At 37.4% G+C, this 20,545-nt stretch overlaps 1 protein-coding gene and 1 non-coding gene across 4 annotated transcripts in view; one reads left to right on the top strand and one right to left on the bottom strand.

Moving 5' to 3' along the window:
• Positions 1–20,545, bottom strand: part of TAFA2 (TAFA chemokine like family member 2) — a 500,373-nt gene that overhangs the window by 417,266 nt on the left and 62,562 nt on the right. The gene's annotated exons all lie outside the window — the stretch shown is intronic.
• LOC121041125 (small nucleolar RNA SNORA62/SNORA6 family) lies at positions 3,730–3,881 on the top strand. Its single transcript, XR_005795572.1, has one exon. It is a non-coding gene; the product is annotated as a small nucleolar RNA SNORA62/SNORA6 family (small nucleolar RNA).

The raw sequence follows: 20,545 nt of genomic DNA, 5'->3' as shown, positions 1-20,545 counted from the left end.
AACAGCTAACTTTTCTTTAGTCTGTTCTCCTTTAATTTACATGAAAAGAGACGCTGTTTCTCCAACACTCACCCCGAACTTCCTACTGTGAAGACAGCTGCCTTATTTGCCTTTCAGCAAATTAAAAGTTAAAATAGCCTCACTGTCAGGAGTAGCAGCAGCAATGGAGATGCTTGAAAAAGCTTCCTTTTACTGCAGTGTATTCCATTTCTCAGAGACCACCTCTACCTTTTGACTCCAAGAGAAATCTCTCAAAAAAGGATACCCTTCCTTTACGAACTCAGGATCACACCCTCTGCTGCTCCCCTCATTGACAAAGATCAAGATAAAATCCCTAACAAGGAGGATTCTGCTTTCTTAATGCTCCTCGTGCACTGATTTTTGCTTTCGTATTCACCCTCTCTCCATCACTGCTAATAAAAGTTATTAATAACATTAAAAGCCAAACAAAAGTTTAGGTCATGCTGCAGTTTGGGCAAAAGTGTAAAAATATCTCTAGTATTTTCTTTACAAAAATGTTGAGAATGAGGAGCAATGAGAGCTCATAAAGCCAGTAGGAAAAAAAGAACAAAAAACAAAGACACCATTTCTTCCAAGCAGCAAAAGGGAACATCAAATAAATGCCATCTGAGTCCTAAGTTTGGTTTGCATGTGATTTTTCCAGACAAACCAAATTCTGTGTCCAAAATGAAAATCAAGTAGTGACTTCTGAAGAATCTTCAAAGCCATGTTTTCTTAATTTCAGTCTAGGGACCTCAACATTTTCAAGATTCTGACTCAATGAACTACAATTATTTTCTTAAGCAAGGCTTGCATCCACAGAGGAAATGGAAACAGGAGGCCTGGAAGAAGAATTAGTTCATTAGGATCATATTACTGGACATCTTAACTCTTCTGCATTTATATTTTCCTTGGTGTAAATTCATAACAACAACCCCTTCTTTCCTCATTTAGCATATACAAGCTCACTGTTTCATTTTGTTAAAATCCCCTGGATGACTGAAATAAAAATGCTACTAAATAGAATATAAATTACTGTAGTATCTATTACAATAATATTATCATTACTATCAACCAGAGGCCATTAAATTTTTTTTAATTTTGCCTAAGCCATAAAGAATATTGTCTAAAAAATCATTTTTTCATTCATAATCTTTTCATAGATTTTTTTTTTTTTGGCCATACATTAGGAAAAGCTACATGGAAGTTTTTGTCAAGTATCATTTTTAATGAATAACATTTATTTAGATAATGCAAAACTCATAAAGTCTCACTAATTAAAGATATGTTGTTAAACCAACAAAGAATATATTGGGTCTGCTAAACCTCCAAGTAGTAAACTTTTAATAACAGTATAAATTATTACCATTACCAGGCCCATTAAATATGTGTTCAGATTTAATATCGATAATAATACTATGGAATTGAGTTTATATTCCCATTTTATAGAAAGGCAAAGTGCATTGCCCAGGCTGATACAGATACTAAGTTGTAGAGCCAGCCTTTGAATCAGAATCTACTTGAATCTAAAGTCCAGGATTTTAACCACTACTTAATATTATGGGCTATATTTATATCAATTATCACTGTTGTAAATATATGGGTTGTTTTATTGGTATGATTCATAACTCTAACAGCCCCAAAAGATTCCTCCAAGAATTTTATTTTTATTAACAATTTTGGTCATAGTTCTTATTTGGGACATATTCTAATGCAAGGGCCTCACTCAACTGAACATGGGCTGATAATTATGGATTAGTTGAAGTGCAGTGTGATTTTGGTCATTTAGGCAAGGTCAATTTTTAAAACTATCAATTCCTTTCTTTTTAAAATTTTTTGGAATATTGACCTCCTTTTGAGTAATTCCTCACCTATAATTTGGCTAGCTTCCATTTTTATTTTAATCTCAAGCCTAAAAGAGAAAGTAATGAATTCATCCAGATTAGACATCATCAAGCTAAAAACTAACAAGAGTTACCTTCTTACTGCACCAAGACTGTGTATGCCTCCCTCCCCAGGCCCCCATTTTCCAAGTTTATATAACAGATCATCTTTATGCTGTTGCAGAAGATCAGTATTTCACATTGTACTGATTTTTTTTTCAATTTATGACAGCATATTACAAGAGCTGTGTATGATTTTTACAGTTCATGAGTCTCTAGCCTTGGATCAAGCCACGCTGCAGCTCAATCTTCTTCAGTCCTTGTTAGCAGAGGCCATTGTAACAAAACCAAAATATATGGAATACACAGTGTCAGCTCCAAATCCTAGACCATAAACTCAGGTGGGCAAGTAATACAACTTTAATATTGATGTTTCTGTAACAGTGTGACAGAAACACCTCAGTAAATTTAAAGATGTAGCCCCTCATCTACACCCTCACCTGCCCTCCCCAAAGTCCTGGTTTCCCAAGGTTATATCCAATTTCCATCCTGAGGAGGAAGCTTAACTGTACCACATTCTAGAGTAGGGGGTGAATCTGACCCTCAAATGCCATTGATCTGCAGTGGTATTTTCTCAGATATCCAGCTTCCTTCCTTGTCCTTGGTCACTGGCCCAAGGAGGTTACTGCCCGGTGTTCCCTCATGCTCAGCCACAGTAGCCCCCTCACTTCTAGATGCCTCAACATTAAAATCATTTGACTCTGTTCCTCTCAGCATCCCTCTGTGGTCTAACCTCCCAAATAAAGGGAAGTCAAAGGAATAACAAAAATAGAATGGAGAGAGAAAGGCTTTATTAGCTAATCTTGGAAAGTAATATCCAACCACATTTTAAAGTAAAAGTAAATGAGTTCTTTTTTCTGTGTATGAAAACAAATAAAAATAATTGATCGGACTTTCACAATACTTAGAGGGTATCCCAAATGGAATTTTTCAAAGAAATATAACAAACAATCCTAAAATATGTATGGAACCACAAAAGACCATTTCTTTCTTAAGAAAGAACAAAGCTGAAAGCATCACATCCCTGATTTCAAATGATATTACAAAGCTATGTAATTAAAGCATTATTTAGTATTGTGTTGGCATAAAATACAAACACATAGATCAATGCAACAGAATGCATAGCCCAGAAATAAACCTACTCATATATGGTCAATTAATTTATGACAAAGGAGACAAGAATATAAAATGGGGAAAAGACAGTCTCATCAAGAAATGGTGATGGAAAAACTGGAAAGTAACCTGCACAAGAATGAAGGTGGACCACTAACCTACACCATAGACAGAAATTAAATCAAAATGGATTAAAGACTTGAATGTAATACCTAAAAACCATAAAACTCCCTGAAGAAAACCCAGGTGGTAAACTTCTTGACATAGGTCTTGGCAATGATTTTTGCGTGTCTGACACCAAAAGCAAAAGCAACATTAACTCAGAAATATATATGCACTCCTCTATTTATTGGATTCTTTACGATAGCCAAGATATGGAAGTAACCTAAGAATCTACTGATAGATGAATGAATAAAGATGTGGTGTATAAACAGACAAATATTACTCGGCCATAAAAAGGAATGGGATCTTATTATTTGTGACAACATGGATGGTCCTACAGAGTATTAGGCTAAGTGAAAGAAGTCAGACAAGACAAATACCATAGGATTTCACTTATATGTGGAATCTAATAAAAACCCACCAGAAACTGGTGGTTGCCAGATGGGAAGCAGATAGGGAAGAGCCGAAATAGGCAGAAGCTATTAAGAGGTATAAACTTCCAGTTATAAAATAAATAAGTCATTAGAGTTCGGAGTTGAGGCCCTGGCTGGCCAATGAACTCACAAGTGTAGGGAGTATGCTACATTAGGGGCAAGTCTTTCGCTAACACCACAAGGGTCCCGGCTTAACGACTGGAGTTTGATAGTAATTCTTGCTGCAAGCATAAAAAATTAAAATAAATTAAGTCATGGAATTGCAAAGTACGGCATAGGAAATATAGTCAAAAATATTTTAATAACATTGTTTGGTGACGGATGGTAACTACACTTATGGTGAGCATTGTATAAAATACAGGATTGTCAAATCACTATGTTGTATACCATAAACTCAGAAACCACTGTATGTCAACCCTACTTCCATAAAATGTTTTACTTAAAAATAGGACTACCATATGATCTAGCAATCCCATTTCTGCATATTTATCCAAAGAAAATGAAAACACTAACTTGAAAAGATATATGCACCCCCATGTTCACTGTAACATTATAAACAAGCTCAAAGATACAGAGAACAGATTGGTGACTGCCAGATGTGGAGGGTGGCAGATGGGAGAAACGGGTGAACTATTTTTGGTTTTTGTTTTTAGTTAAAATAATCTGATTTTTTTTTAAAGCTGCAAGAAGAAGTTTTCTAAGGGGCTTCTAGGAAACTTTTGTTCTGAAAAGAAAAAGAGAAAAAAGAGGAAAGAAAGACACAAAAAGAAAAGGTCCCCCTCCCTCCTCTCCTGCCTCCCTGTTTGTGGCAGTGATGTGAGGATATGATGTCTGGGACCATTTTTTAAACATAAATTGACAAGCTCAAGGATGAAACATTGATGTGATGAAGAAGGCCAAAGTAGAGTTGGGGTGGGGGGAAGCGGGGGGAAGAGCCAGGATTCTTTATGACCTCACAGATGCTGCCCCAACTCTGCCTATTCTTGGCAAAGGAGTCATTAAATATTTTGCTGAATGGCTTAGGCCATTTCAACCAAGCACTTGCAGCCCAGAATGAACCTTACTGATTGTGTTGGCCAAGGATGGGATTTATACCTAGGCTTCTGTGATGCTGAAAACTGTTCCCTTGGTTTTCTGGGGGCAGGGACAGGGGGTAGCAGGGTAGGGATAGGGGGGGAAGACTGCTCCCAGGGGCCTTCTGCTGAGGACCACCTTGCCAACCCTAGACTGCTGACACCTATTAGGTTTTGAGAAAAAAAAATCCTATCTTGTCTAAGTCATTTGTCTCCATTTCTGCAACATCATCTATTTCCTGCCTTAAAGCCACCTGTGTTGTCAAACAAGCACAATAAGGTATCAGTTTTTGGAATGTGACACAATACCACTAAAGTTCATCTTTTACAAAAATGGGAACCTATTCTTGGGACTTCAAATGTGTGCTATGTGACTTCCCTAAACTTCTCTTTGAGGGACTGAGGAGTACCTCAAAAGAGATAGGTAGCCATCCCCTAGAGGAACTAACACTAGGGCAAAAGAGGCCCAGATGACCACATTTAGAGATGACACACCTAAAGCATGAAGCAAGATCTTGTCGGCAGAGAAAACACAGTCTTCCAAATATGAGTCCACAACCAATTGCACAGTGACAGAAGCTTCTAATTATTGGTGTTCTTTAAGCTGTTATCCTATGCTCAAATACAAATGGCATGCCTAGACTCTAGAGTCAGTAGCAACAGGGATTTCTTTATTGAAGTGGCTAATTCTTCCAAACAATTAAGGGGGGAGCCTACAGCCCTTGGTAAAAAATGACAGGGATGTGGGGATAATGGCATTTGCAAATTTAATATCATAAAAATTTTTCCTCTAATTTGGGGTCCTTGCTGCTTTTTCATGTCCACTGTGAGACATAAGTTATAAGCTTTATTGTTGTACTCCAATGCCTAGAACAGGGTCTGGCAAAGAGCAGGCAGTCTCTGGAACAATCACAGTCACAGAAAAGGATGTTGCTGGGGCACCTGGGTGGCTCAGTCGGTTAAGCAGCCGACTTCAGCTCAGGTCATGATCTCTTGGTCCGTGAGTTTGAGCCCCACGTCGGGCTCTGTGCTGACAGCTCGGAGCCTGGAGCCTGTTTCAGATTCTGTGTCGCCCTCTCTCTGACCCTCCCCTGTTCAGCTCTGTCTCTCCCTGTCTCAAAAATTAATTTAAAAAAAAGTTAAAAAAATTTAAAAAAAAAAGAAAAGGATGTTGCTATGGGTTGAGCTGTGTTCCCCCAAAATCCATATGTTCAAATCCCGACTTCCAATACCTTTCAAGGTAACCACATTTGGAGATAACTTCTTTGAAGTGGTGATGAAGTTTAACTGTGGCTGAAAAGGTGGGGTCCTACTCTAATATGACAGGTGTCCTTATAAGAAAAAGGATGCCTATGACCAGAGAAGAAGACCATATGAGGATATAGCAAGAAGATTGGTCATCAAGCCAAGGAGAGAGGCTTCGAAACCAAACCTCCCAACATCTTGATCTTGGACTTCTGACCTCCAGAACTGTGGGAAAAGATTTATTCCCATTGTTTACGCAACCAGTATATGGTATTTTGCTATGGTAGCTCTAGCAGCTAATATAGATGGGAATATATATATGTTTCACTACAAAATAGTATTGCCAAATTGTAAAAACTGCCCATTATTTTTGTAAGCTGAAATTCCTTTCCCTTTTATTGATTAGTTCTTGTGTTTTGGATGTGGTATACACTACATGATATTTGTATTGTATTTTTATTTACAATAATTCACAATAGATTTAATTTTGCTATTCTAAGATGCTTCCAATTTTGTTTTCTAAATATAACCAAATGTGAATTATAGGAAGTGTATTTTTAGGAAAGCAGACATTTAGATCTCAAGTTCCACATACTGACCCAGCAAATTCAATCCAGGTCCCCGTATCTTTTTTTTTTATTACCGCAGAGCCTGATGTGAGGCTCAAACCCACGAACTATGAGATCATGATCTAGCCGAGATCAAGAGCCAGACACTTAATGGATTGAGCCACCCAGGTGCCCCCCGCCCCACATCTAACAGATATATTTAGGTTGATGATTTAATGCTTACCATTCAAGTGTCTAATCTCATTGAGATTAGTACAATGATACACTAAAATATGGTTAAATACTAAATTTCCGTAATATTCATATATTTGGGGTACTATTTCCTTTTTTTCTCTTTGTACCTCTGGTGCACAAAGTTGCATTACTCAATTACTCATAATCTCTGGCTTATAACATATTCTTATTATTCATAATTGTATGACCCACTTTTATTCATTTATTTAGCCATTTTTCATAATATAAGTAGGAACCATGAATCTCCTCACCTGAAAGAAACAACAACACTCTAATCATAGCCCATGTTCAGCTATGTGGTCACCTCATATGGCATCCCTTTCGATTCCTGAGACAATAACCATACTGCATTCCATATTCATAATTCCCTTGACATCCTTGTTATACAGAACTACTACGTCTCCCAGTATTTAAGAGATATTTTAGTTGTTAACTTTATAAAAACAGTATGTTGTAAATGATTTTTTAGAACTTGAGTTTTTTAACTCACTATTATATTGCTAAGATTCATTCATATTTATAAACGCTGTACTTCATTCAACTGCTGTATATTATATTGTGAATATACATCACAATTTATTTATCTACTCTCCTACTGATATTCACTTGGATTATTTCCAGGTTATACCCTAAATAGTACTGACATGAACATCCTTGTACGTGTTTTCTGTTATACATGTAAACAAGTTTCACTTGATACCTAGTAGTGGAATTTCTGGAATAAAGGATGTGTGAATCTGCAATTTTTCCTAAAATGTCAGTATTTTCCAAAATGATTGCACCAATTAGCTCCCTGACGAGCAATGAACATCTACCAGATCTATATTCTCTCCAACAATTGATATTATTAGGCTTTTAATTTTTTTGCGAAGAGCATAAAATAATATTGTATAATTGTCTCTATTTGCATTTCCATCATCACTAAGGGATATGAGGCGATGTAATGAAGATCTCCTCACATGTTTGTTAGTCATAAGAGTTTCTCTTCTATGAAATACCTATTAAGAGCTTTTGCCCATGAGGCTCCTGGGTGGTTCAGTTGGTTGAGCATCTGACTCTTGACTTCAGCTCAGGTCATGGTCTCACAAACATGAGAAAAAGCCCCATGTCCAGCTCTGTGTTGGGTGCAGAGCATGGTTAAGATTCTCTCTTTCAACCCCTCCACCCGTCCCCCACATGCAAGCATATCTCCCAAAAATTTTTTTTAAAAAAGATCTTTGCCCATTTTTCTAATTCATTTGTAGAAGATGTTTCTGTGCTCTTGACGCCATTCTTTAACAGTTGTGTATATTGTGAATAACTCCCCCTAGTTTGTTATAGGACTTTCAATTTAATGATCTCTTGAACTCAAGTTTCTACTCTTAATATAGTAAAAATTACGTTTTTTATAATCAACATGTTATATGCATTATTTAAGCAATATTTTCCTACCGCTAGGTCTAAAACACATTCACCTACATTTTCTACTAAATGTTTAAAGATTTGTTTTTGGTATTGAAATCTTCATCGGAAATCGATCTTTTTATGTAGTGTGGGATAAGTATCTAATTTCATTTTTCTTGACCCTTAATGAAATTTTCAGGTTTTGATGTCCAGTTTTAGAAAACTATTACACAATTCTAAAATAAGCTATCCCAAAATTCTGATATTACTTACATAATATTTTCCTAAATGAAAGAAAATCTTGCATGGTAGAAATATACGTTGCTAATTCCTTCATATACACTAAAATGATAGCAAAAAAAGAGAAACAGGAAGGTGATTTTCCTAACAACTAAGCATTCCCATTCCCTTCCTTAAGACATAGTTATAAATCTATCATGACTAACTGAAACACACATATAAACATACACAAACCACAAACAGAAAGCCACAGGACTGTGGAAGAGGCAAAAACACTCATAGCTTCATAACAGCTTCCATTTCCACTTTTGCATTCATACTATGATTTGTTTTACAGTCATTTTATATCAGTTATTTTTAAATCTGCTCTAAAATTCAATTGAGTAAACCTGCTCTATGTATAAAATTAATTCACAAATAAAGAAATGGCATGCTAAATAGTAAATCAATTGCCAAATATCAACTATCTCAGAGGAGCTCTTGTTTCTCCATTTCTCCACCAATTTACTCCGTAAAAGTAAAAGGGTTTAACTTTTAATCCATTTAACAAACATCTATGATGAGCAAAGCAGTGCACTAGAGAGTAAAAACAACACAAATTTGCTCTATGATATAATCAGGGAGCCATAAATAAATTTAAAATGGGACCAATTATGATAAGTTATATAATAGAAATGCCCACAAATGTTGATTGAGTTCAATTATGTTTGTATTTACTAAGCACCTAAGGATATGTCATTGTACATTTCAACAATCTCATTGAATAGGCATTTTTTTAAATTTCTTTTTCAAGAAGCTACTTCATAATTTCATGATGTTGGAAATTCAGAATAGAAGTAATCAACAGGAGTGTAATTTGTTAGGCAAAATCTATTGGCAGGCACGTCTCGGACCATAAGATAAACACTGGCACAGAAGATGATAAATGTTACCAACATCTGATAAAGGCTTTTCTCCAAGCCCAAGAGAGAAGACAAAGAACTGAAGAATAAAGTCTTTTCAAACTCTCACCTCCTACAGTGTTTATAGTCAGACAGTTACAGGCAACTCAGTTACTTGGCTTTAGGTTTCCACCTGATCCAAGCACTGGACAAGTTCTACATAAAATTATTAGGCTTTTTAATGCCTACTCCAGGTCCTCTATTTTCCAGTCTTCCCTATCTTGACCTTTGCTACACTCCCACTGCTTTTATTCAAAACCTCTACCAGAGCATCCCATCCGGGACTTCCAGTCGCAATGGACTTACCATGATTTCTTTGACGTATCCAAGTGGAAATCTAATTCCGCCCTCTACTTCTCCTACCTCAAGGTTCTGTTTGGTATCACATCCCCTTTGGGCATGTTCCATGGCAATCCCAGCCTAATCTCACAAATTATTTACATAGATATGAGAAATTTGTCGAGGCTCCATCATTCCCTAGGGAATGAAGATAATCGTGAAGCTCTCAACTCAGGTTTCACACACATCTAAAGAAAACCCTCTGCACTTGTAGTCCAAGGACTTGATCAAGTCCAAAGTCCACAGTAATTCATATGTAAGATTGAGTCAGTCATTTAACTCTCCTGAGACTAGGTCAATTTATTAAATGGAAGAAACAATGAATTCACCTGAATGCTGTAGGAAATTACATGAAGAAAGCACTTGTAAACTATAAAGTGATCTAAACTATAAGTGATGTTCCCTTCATGGCAATGATAAACCACCAGGAGAGATATTTAATTAGCCTTCCCCCAAGACATCCTGTAGTGATGCTTACTTCTCCTATACTAGGAATAAGACTGCCAAAAATTTTGTAGTAGGGGAGAGGTTTCATTTTTAAAATCATGCCTTCATTTAATCATTGACCCATTCATTTAAAAAAAAAGAAAAGTGAAGGCCAGGCACTGGAGATAGAACAGTGACCAAGGTACACAATTCCTGCTCTCATGGAGTTTATATTCTGTGCGTGGTTCAAAGCAACTGCAAAGTGTGGAGACATTGCAGGCACAAAGGGGACCACCAAATTCCCAGGTGAGGACACTTACTGAAATGAGTGTCATCTTTGTTTTTCATTGAAACAAGGGAGGCCATGCTGATATACATCCACCAAGCAGCCTGCAAAACCAGCGTAATCTTGAACACATGATGTGCTCCTTGATTCTCAACCAGCAAAAGACAAAGTAGTCTAGGTGAGACCCATAAATTTCTTAACAGAAAGTCTAATGAAATAGTTCTGCACTTGAGAAAGGACATTTGCTTTCTGTTCCAGTAACACATTAATTCTTTGATAATAACAGCAAATACTCAGGGATCACTAGACTCTAGGTACTGTTTTAAGCAGATGACATTCTATCCCATTTAACCATTACAACTTGATGCCCTGGGCACTATTATTACCATGCCATTTTATAGAAGAGGGGGAAATAAGGCATAGAAAGGTTAAGAAATTTATCCTAGGTCACGCATCTCTTTTTATTCAAATCCAGGCTGTCTGATTACACAGTCTAATCTATACCCACCATGTTACAGATTCCTCTCATTAGAGTTACTGATGATTATAATATACAAAGGGCAAAGAACCAGTGTTTAATGTAACCTGTCACTCCAGAACTCATTCATAAGAGACTGGATACCTCCAAGAACACCATTCCCTCAGGCTTGATGTGAATGGCACCCCATAGAAGTACACAATATACAAACAACATCACCTCACACAATGAACCTGTATCTCCATCATAAACCATTCTTTCTCAAGTTGCTTCTCTAGCAAAGAAGGCCCGGTCCCCTTTTCTTTCCAGGCACAAAATCAGTTATCATTCAGGCCTGGCCATATCCTCCCTGAAGCCTTTCTGGGCTCTTCCACCTACCTCAAAGATCTGTTGATCTCTTCTACACACACTTACTTTATGTTCAGTTTACTTTATGTACACTTTGAACTACTGCTTAACATTTGGTTATGTAATGTTTTGCAGTTTACCGAACATGTATTTACTCAGCTACATGTAAGTCTGTTGAGAACAGAAAAAGGTTTTGATTCCCTCTCCTGGTTGCACGGCACCCCCTCATGCCCACAGACACACACCTTCCATACCTCATATTGTACTAAAAGTTCAATAAATGCTGTTTGGATAGTTGGCAGACTAATTGATTAATCTATTGAATAAATATTCAGCTAAGCTTAAACAGCCTCCATGATTTTCTGTACTCAGACATGGATACACACACAATGTGTGGGTCAGTGAGCTGATGAAATGAAGAAGGAAATAAATAAAGCGTTCATTGGGAAATTACCCTAAATATAAAAATCACAAGAAATGGGAATGTATTAGGATTCAATCTAAAAAGTTTTAAGGGGAGAACAGGCTAATTGAAAAAGAAAAAGAAGTAGTTTTATACATTTAGCATTAAAGTAGCTTCTCAGGATCTGAAAATCAAATGCTTTAGTCCATCAAGTTTCCCATTTTCCTGCTGGAGATGTAATACATCAACCACATTTCACGTACATCTTAAAATTCACTTGACTTGCACCTTCTATTTTATTTCTTTCTTCTACTCTCTACCCACAGGCCCACACACGCGCACACATGTACTCTGTATCCTAACCCCCTTGCCTTAAAAAAAAAAAAAATCACCATCTGACTATGAATTACTAGTTCTGAGTCATCAAAACCGCACCAGAGAAAGTTTTGTTCATTACCTTGGGCTCCCTCTGCTGGGTCTGCAGGAGTAAAACATACAATTCTGTAGAATTGGAGGTTATGGAACTCCATTCCCCCACAGAATTTCTCCTGTTTTACCTAAAATTACATTCACTATCTAACAAAACACAATCACTTGAAAACAGAAGAGATTTAAGACCTGGATAAACTAGTAACGATATATCAAGACAAGTGGCTTTTAAGAAACTACTACACAAATCAGGGTTCCTTGTCCGTGTTTATCTTCATTGGTAGTAGAATGGTGGAATTCAGCAGGGGAGCTCAGATATTAAAGAGACAGGGATATAAAACTGTACCGAAGAAAATAATCACAAGAAAAAAGATCTGGACTACACATGTGTTTGTCAGAAGCAAATGCAGATGAAGAGGACAAAGGCAAATTTAAAGCCTCTCAGTAAGGTTTCTAAGAAAGAAAAGACAGCATTGGCCAGGCAGTATCCCTAAAGCACTACAGATCAAAGCTGTTGTTAACATTACTGAAATATCGTAGCAAATCCGATAGTAAAGAATATATTGAGCCTACGGTCACACCGCCTCCCCCAAACATCCTAAAATCACAAAGTACATTTGCATTTACTAAAGATAATAGCAGGGCGCCTGGGTGGCTCAGTCAGTTGAGCATCCGACTTCGGCTCAGGTCATGATCTCACTCACAGTCTGTGAGTTCGAGCCCTGCGTTGGGCTCTGTGCTGACAGCTCAGAGCCTGGAGCCTGTTTCGGATTCTGTGTCTCCCTCTCTCTGACCCTCCCCCATTCATGCTCTGTCTCTGTCTCAAAAAAATAAAGGTTAAAAAAATTTTTTTAATAAATAAAGATAATAGCAATGTAATTTATGCATCAAAATGGAAATGGTAGATATTGATTTCTGTCAGAAGGAAGTATTATTTCTCATTTAATTGATTTGGTGCTAATTATAAAAGAGAGTGGTTAAGTTGTACTAAAACAAACCATCATACCAGGAAAAAGAATGAAACTAGACCTAAGATCTCTAAAACTCTGGAAAATATGGTCTATAATATTTTTTCCCTTTAGACTGATTTTCTGCAATGAAGATCTTAAACCAGTCCCAGGGTGATATTATAAAATCATCAAGTACTCAGAGATGTGTATACTCCACAGCCTTGAAATCTAGGACCTGAGCTTTTCTCTACAGAGTCCAGCACGGATCCTGGTATAACCTCAGGTTACTAAAGACCTTTGCCAGTAGCTCTTCTGATGTTGCCAGTCTATCTCCTGTCTCCACTGTCCTATCATGAGCTGCCAGAAAGGGTTAACCAAGACTCCAGCCCATGAGTAGCTACAAAATTTGAGATGCCCAGTGCAAAATGAAAATGCAGGGCCCCTTTTTCAAAAAGTTTTAAGAACTTCAAGACAGTGACAGCAGAGCAGGAAGTCAACCAAGGAAACCCTTCTAGGCACAGCCTGTAAATATGGAATCCTATGCAACTGACTACAGGGGTCACAAGCCCATGAGGCTGGCCTTGCTGGAGCCCTAGGTTGGTTTAAGGTTAGCAATAACAGTGTCTTCATGGATCCTTCATCTCCAACATCAGACAAAGATGCCAACCTCATCTTATCATCCTCAAAGCATTACCTTTGCAAGAGAGACATCCTTGCTAAAACAAACACAGTTCAGTTTATTTCCCCAAATGCATGCTGGAACCTGTTAATAGGTCATGTTTTTTTTATTCTGTCCAAGTTTGGTTTGGGAAACAGAGCATCTGTTGAGAGAACCTAATTCATGCACATCTCTTTTTTTCCTTTCTTGTGAGGGGCTGTTCAATTTAAGTGCTTAAAAGCACAACCTCCAGGGTCAAACCACCAGGGTTCAAATCCCACCTTCACCACTGACCACCTATGCAAGTTTGAACAAGTCACATTACTTTGCTGAATCTGTTTCCACTAGCAACCAATATTAGAACTGCTTCATTGGGTTGCTTACCAGGATACAGTGAGGCATAATTTATAAAGAGTTTAACTCAATGCTTGGCACACAATAGTGATAGACTCGGCATTATCATTACATAATAATTACTTTTAAATGTACTGGAATACGGGTCATAGAAACCCAGCTGGTTGTCTACAAGCCACCTGGTATTTAAATTTCAGTTGTTCTCAGTGTGGTTTAAAGGACTGTCTTAAATAAAACTTTTGTTAGAGGCCCAAGTTCTCCAGATTTTTAAAGATCTTTATTCATTTACTTCATAAACATATATTGTTTCTCTAATCTGTCATAAGCACTATGCTGGATATTAGGGATATAAAGATTGACACGATTAAATCTCTGCTTTAAATGGACTCACTAACCAGGCAAGTAAATGGATAATTTTAATGTAATGTGCCAAGCACAACAATTGCTGGAAGAAAACTCTCCAAGAATGGCTCTTATTTCTACACTTTCTGCAAAGGCATTAACCAATATTTTGTTTCAGACTAGCTGCTCTAGAATGTTTGCATACCACACACCCTTGGAAGACACAGTGTCTCCCTCTCCAGGGCAGAGGGCAGATTTGTTTTCAGAACAGAATAATTAAGATAATGTGTCCTTCCAGGGTAAAGTTTGGGCAGATTTTCTAGCCACCGCCTTTAAAGGACTGGGTTTTCCAAAGTTTCCTCAATTGTGCCACAAATCCACTGTATGTGTGCAGAAGGGGATACTCCATGCGGAGGAAACAGAAGTATGGGACACCATCATATGGATGCATAACTATAAACAACACAGTCGTGTCGACAGGTATGAGATACAAAGCGGGGAAAATGAGGCCGGGAAGCAATGCAATGGCGGAATCTTAGGGAACTTCGTGTGCCAACTGTAAACTTATTTCATAATGACTTTGGGTAATGACCTGTATAGCTGTTGAAAAGTTATGCATTTTTAAATCAATTTTTTTTTAATTTTTTTTTCAACGTTTATTTATTTTTTAGGACAGAGAGAGACAGAGCATGAACGGGGGAGGGGCAGAGAGAGAGGGAGACACAGAATCAGAAACAGGCTCCAGGCTCTGAGCCATCAGCCCAGAGCCTGACGCGGGGCTCGAACTCACGGACCGCGAGATGGTGACCTGGCTGAAGTCGGACGCTTAACCGACTGCGCCACCCAGGCGCCCCAAATCAATTTTTTAATACAGCAACATTTTTCCCAATAATCCGCTAAATAAATACACTGTAAGACATGATATACTGAAGTTACGGTTTTAGGGAAACACACTCACCAACTTACTTGACTTACTAGTTTTTAGTCAAAGTATCTTAGGGAATTCATTTAAAAAATTTTTTTAATGTTTATTTATTTTTGACACCGAGAGAGAGACAGAGCATGAGTGGGGGAGGGGGCAGAGAGAGAGAGGGAGACACAGAATCAGAAGCAGGCTCCAGGCTCTGAGCTGTCAGCACAGAGCCCGATGCAGGGCTCGAACTCACAGACTGCGAGATCATGACCTGAGCTGAAGTCCAACGCTCAACCAACTGAGCCACCCAGGCGCCCCAGGGAAGTCATTTTAATTAAGTACCACATTTGGATGAACCCAAAACATTTTTTGAAAGAGAGAGAAAGAGAAAATACAGGTGTGCGTGCACACATCGTTTGTATTACGTGTACTCTTGTGTTTAACTTTTATTTTGCCCTGAAGGTGTTTTCCTGTGTGATCACGTATAAAGTGAAGCTTGAGTGCAGGATAATCTTAAGCCCAAAGAAGGGCCACGAATTGGTAAAGAAAAAAAAAAAAGAATTGGTTTAAAAAAAGAAAGGGGATCGTGTTTTCCAAAGAGGGTTTCCACTGTACTCTATTTCTAACATTTACTACCTGCTCCCAACAATCTTCCTCCTTTCACAAGTAAAATAAACCTTCATTCTATGTAGATTCTATTTATTTACTTTTAAATTGTTCTTTATTGTTTACATAAACCTGCTTTTAGTGTTGAATTGCTATCTTTTTCTACCTGTGAAACCTGTTTAGTTATCTTGAGGTGGAATTAACTATAATTTTTAATTTGGGGTTAAAATTACTGGATTTTTCTTTCTTACTTTTAGTTTTTCATTTAGCAACAGGTTTTGCAAAAAATGAATTAAAAGTCATTAAATGAGAAGTGTGTTTGATTTTCTTGGTAGGCTCTGAGGGGACATTGATAATCTTAAGTAGAAGAGCATAGCCTGGCTGTTGTGACCCATTGATCCCAAATGAGAACACCAGGTAAAAATCTGGCTTTGCCACATACTAGATATGTCACTTATAGAAAGTTCTTCTTGTACCTAAGACTTATCATCTATACGATAAAGATAAGAATAGTTCTGATATTATACTGTTGTGAAAACCTGAAGGATTTACTATACACTGAATACTTAGAAGAACACCAAAGTACAGAGTAAGCACTCCATTAAATGTTATCTGCTAATATCGAACTGGAAGACATATTACAATTTATATGGCACCACAAAAGACCTCGAATACCCAAAGTAATCTTGAAAGAGAAGAACAAAACTGGAGGCATCACAATCCTAGATTTCAAGATATACTACACAACTGTAGGAAACAAAACGCTATGGTACTGGCACAGAAAACAGACACATAGATGAATGGAAAAGAATAGAAAGTCTACAAGTAAACCCACAATTATATGGTCAATTACTCCCCGACAAAGGAGGCAAGAATATGCAATGGGGAAAAAACAGTGTCTTCAACAAATGGTATTGGGAAAACTGGACAGCTACATGCAAAAGAATGAAACTTTCTTACACCATACACAAAAAATAAACTCAAAACAGAATAGAGACCTAAATGTGAGACCGGAAACCATAAAACTCCTAAAAGAAAACACAGGCAGTAATTTCTCTGACATCAGCCATAACAACATCATTCTAGATAGGTCCCCTGAGTCGAGGGAAACAAAAGCAAATAAACCTTTGGGACTACAAGATAAAAACCTTCTGCATAGCAAAGGAAATAGTCAACAAAACTAAAAGACAACCTACTGAATGGGAGAAGACATGTGCAAATGACACGTCCAATAAAAGGTTAGTATGCAAAATATATAAAGAACTTATACAACTCAACACCAAAAAAACACAATAATCCAATTAAATTGGGCAGAAGCAGGGGTGCCTGGGTGCCTCAGTCAGTTAAGCATCTGATTTCGACTCAGGTCACGGTCTTGTGGTTTGGAGTTCAAGCCCCACATAGGGCTCTCTGCTATCAGCACAGAGCCCATTTGGGATCCTCTATCCCCTTCTCTCTCTGCCCCTCCCCTGCTTGCATGCTTGCTCTCTTTCTCTCTCTCTCAAAAATGAATAAGCATTTTTTTTAACGGGTATAAGTCATGAGCAGACATTCCTCCAAAGAAGACATACAGATAGCCAACAAACACATGAAAAGATGTTCAACATCATTCATCATCAGGAAAATGAAAATCAAAACCACAATTAGATATTACCTCACAGCTGTCAAAATGGCTAAAACCAAAAGCACAATAAACAACAGTGTTGCTGAGGACGTGGAGAAAAAGAAACCCTCATATACTGTTGGGAAAGCAAACTGGTATAGACACTGTGGAAAACAGTATGGAGGTTGTTCAAAAAATTAAAAATGGAATTACCACATGATCCAGTAACTCCACTACTGAATATTTACCCAACAAATACAAAAACACTAACTCAAAAAGATATATGCACCCCTATGTTTATTGCACAATTATTAAAATAGCCAAATTATGAAAACAGCATAAGTGTCTGTCAACTGATGAATGGATAAAGAAGATGAGGTATATATCTACAATGGAATATTATTCAGCCATAAAAAAGAATAAAATCTTGCCATTCACAACAACATGGATGGAGTTAAAAAGTAGAACACTAAGTGAAATAAGTCAAAGACAAATACCATATGATTTCATTCATGTATGGAATTTAAGAAACAAAATTTTTTTGTAAACAGACTTTTAACACAGAGAACAAACTGATGGTTACAGGAGGGGAGGTGGGTGGGGTAAAATAGGTGAGGGGGTTTAAGAATACACGTATCATGATGAACACTGGCTAATGTATGGCATTGCTGAATCACTATACTGTATGCTGAAACTCATAAAACACTGTATGTTAACTATACTGGCATTAAAAAAATATTATCTGTTTATATTATTCCCTTCATACTTATGGTTTCTATAGATCAGTATGACTGCTGTGGACAACAACTCTGAAGGTATCAAGACTGACATGAATGAAATCCACCGGAGCTACACTGAAGAACAGAAAAAATACAGGGTGACTGGGTGGCTCAGTCGGGTGAGCGTCTGACTTCAGCTCAGGTCGTGATCTCACGGTTCATGGGTTCGAGCCTTGCATCAGGCTCTGTGCTGACAGCTCAGAGCCTGGAGCCTGCTTCAGATTCTGTGTGTGTCTCTCTCTGCCCCTCCCCTGCTCGCTTTCTCTCTCTCTCTCTCTCTCTCTCTCTCTCTCTCTCTCTCTCTCTGTCACTGCCTCTCTCTCTGTCTCTCAAAAATAAATAAACTTTTTTAATTAAAAAAAAAGAACAGAAAAAATGCACGGGGATTAAGAAGCACAAGGATGTTGGAAAACAATGCATTCTATTTTAGACATGTTGAGATTAAGTTGCCTGCATCACTTCTGTCTCCTCTCTCTCTCTCTCTCTCAGCAGTGTGTTCAGGTCAATTTTATCACACGAAGACAAAACAAAAAACATTTAAAAGTTGAATTAGGACTTGTTTTGAAATAGAAACTGCAGAATATATAGGCTCAAGAATTTTCATTGTTTATTCAATGTTAATCTATTCAGAGAAAAGGCCCTGAAAGCCACAGGCTTGTTATGAAGTGTGATGAAATCAATGCATGGAGTTTGTGCTTAGAGAACTCATTTCCTTGGAAACTCAGAGTCTGTGAAACAGACATAAATTATGCTTGTGTGTACCCTGCCTTTCCCAAGGCTAATTATTCAATGTAGTGGAGAGTTAAAAGTATCCAACACAAAGGGTTAAGAGTAATCAAAGCCAGGTTAAAAAAGAAAAAAAAAAAAAAAAAAAAAAGAGGTCAACACAGGTATAAGTGACAAATTGCTCCTTTCATGCTTTATCATCTTTTACCACTTATGACACATTACTATTCACATAACTCTATCTCCTCAGTGCTCCTATCCCACTCAACATTCTCAACACCCGTTTCTCCAACTTTCTCTTCCCTGGCCAAGTACCTCCTCCTGCAGCGTCTCAGGAAGGCAGGGACTATTCCTGATTCATGTTTCTGTCCCTTCTTGACAGAATGGCAGAGTACATATCAGGTGTTTAATGTGTGCTTAGTGAAAAGGAATAATTGCATAAACCCACTTAAGGATGGTAAGTATTTAATGAACTCATATTCAGAGTGGTTCAGGGGATAAGCTTAGGGTCACAAAATAGGCCGCTTCTATTATTGAAGTCTTGAGAGCTGTAAATATCATACATTATATCTGAATCCATGTGTATAAGAAGCTACTATAGACATAAAATTAATTTCAGTTTCATGCTTTAAACTTTTATTATTTTCCAAATAATTCAGTAAACGACATCATAAAAAGTTCTATTTACCACGTTAGACCCAGAATGTGAATGAGACAGACCTCAATAAATATTTAATTGAGTGACTAATAAATAAACAGATTCCTTTGTTTTTCTACCCAGAAACACATAGTTTTCATTTCCATTTTCTTGAATTGTGCACAGAAATAAACCTTATCCTACAGTAGGAGGAAAATTTTTCTTTCTTATTTTCCCTCAGTACGCTTAAAATAAAAGCATGGGATATTCTAACAACAGCTGTGTTGACATAAGTATTCCTCCAAGACCACATCACCTATTATTTTTAAAGTACATTTAAGAACAAATTAACAGGAGTGCCTGGTTGGCTCAGATGGTTAAGCATCCGATTTTGGCTCAGGTAATGATCTCACGGTTCATGAGTTCGAGCCCCACATCGGGCTCTGCACTGAAAGCTCAAAGCCTGGAGCCTGCTTCGGATTCTGTGTCTCCCTCTCTCTCTGCCCCTCCCCTGCTCACACTCTGTCTTCTCTCTCAAAAATAAATAAAACATTTTTTAAAAAATTTAAAAACACACTAACAAAGTTAAGTTATATTTCACTTCTGTTATAATGTGAAATGTAAATAATCCTCCCTATAATGAAGAAGTTGCAATTCCAACTAACTATTATGACACAAGAATTAATTGAGCCTCTTCAAATAATTGTGCCACAGCATAACATCCTTATCCATCTAGCAACTGGGAAGCCTCATAAACTCTTGTACACTTCACCAATACAGGAGTAAAGACACAGAAGCACTGTAGACACTAAACTATCATCTAAATCATCGAAAATACTTGCTGCCATCTTGTACTATAGCTCAATTTTGCTGAATATAATTTGATAAAAAGTGCTCATCTGCAGAGCAGTGTTTCTCAAACTCAAAGCTA

Source organism: Herpailurus yagouaroundi, unplaced genomic scaffold (assembly GCF_014898765.1).
Source record: "Herpailurus yagouaroundi ecotype Mexico unplaced genomic scaffold, PumYag 182, whole genome shotgun sequence".
Classification (NCBI taxonomy): Eukaryota; Metazoa; Chordata; class Mammalia; order Carnivora; family Felidae; genus Herpailurus; species Herpailurus yagouaroundi.
The sequence above is the reverse complement of the archived record's forward strand: the minus strand, read 5'-3'. Positions and strand labels throughout refer to the sequence as shown.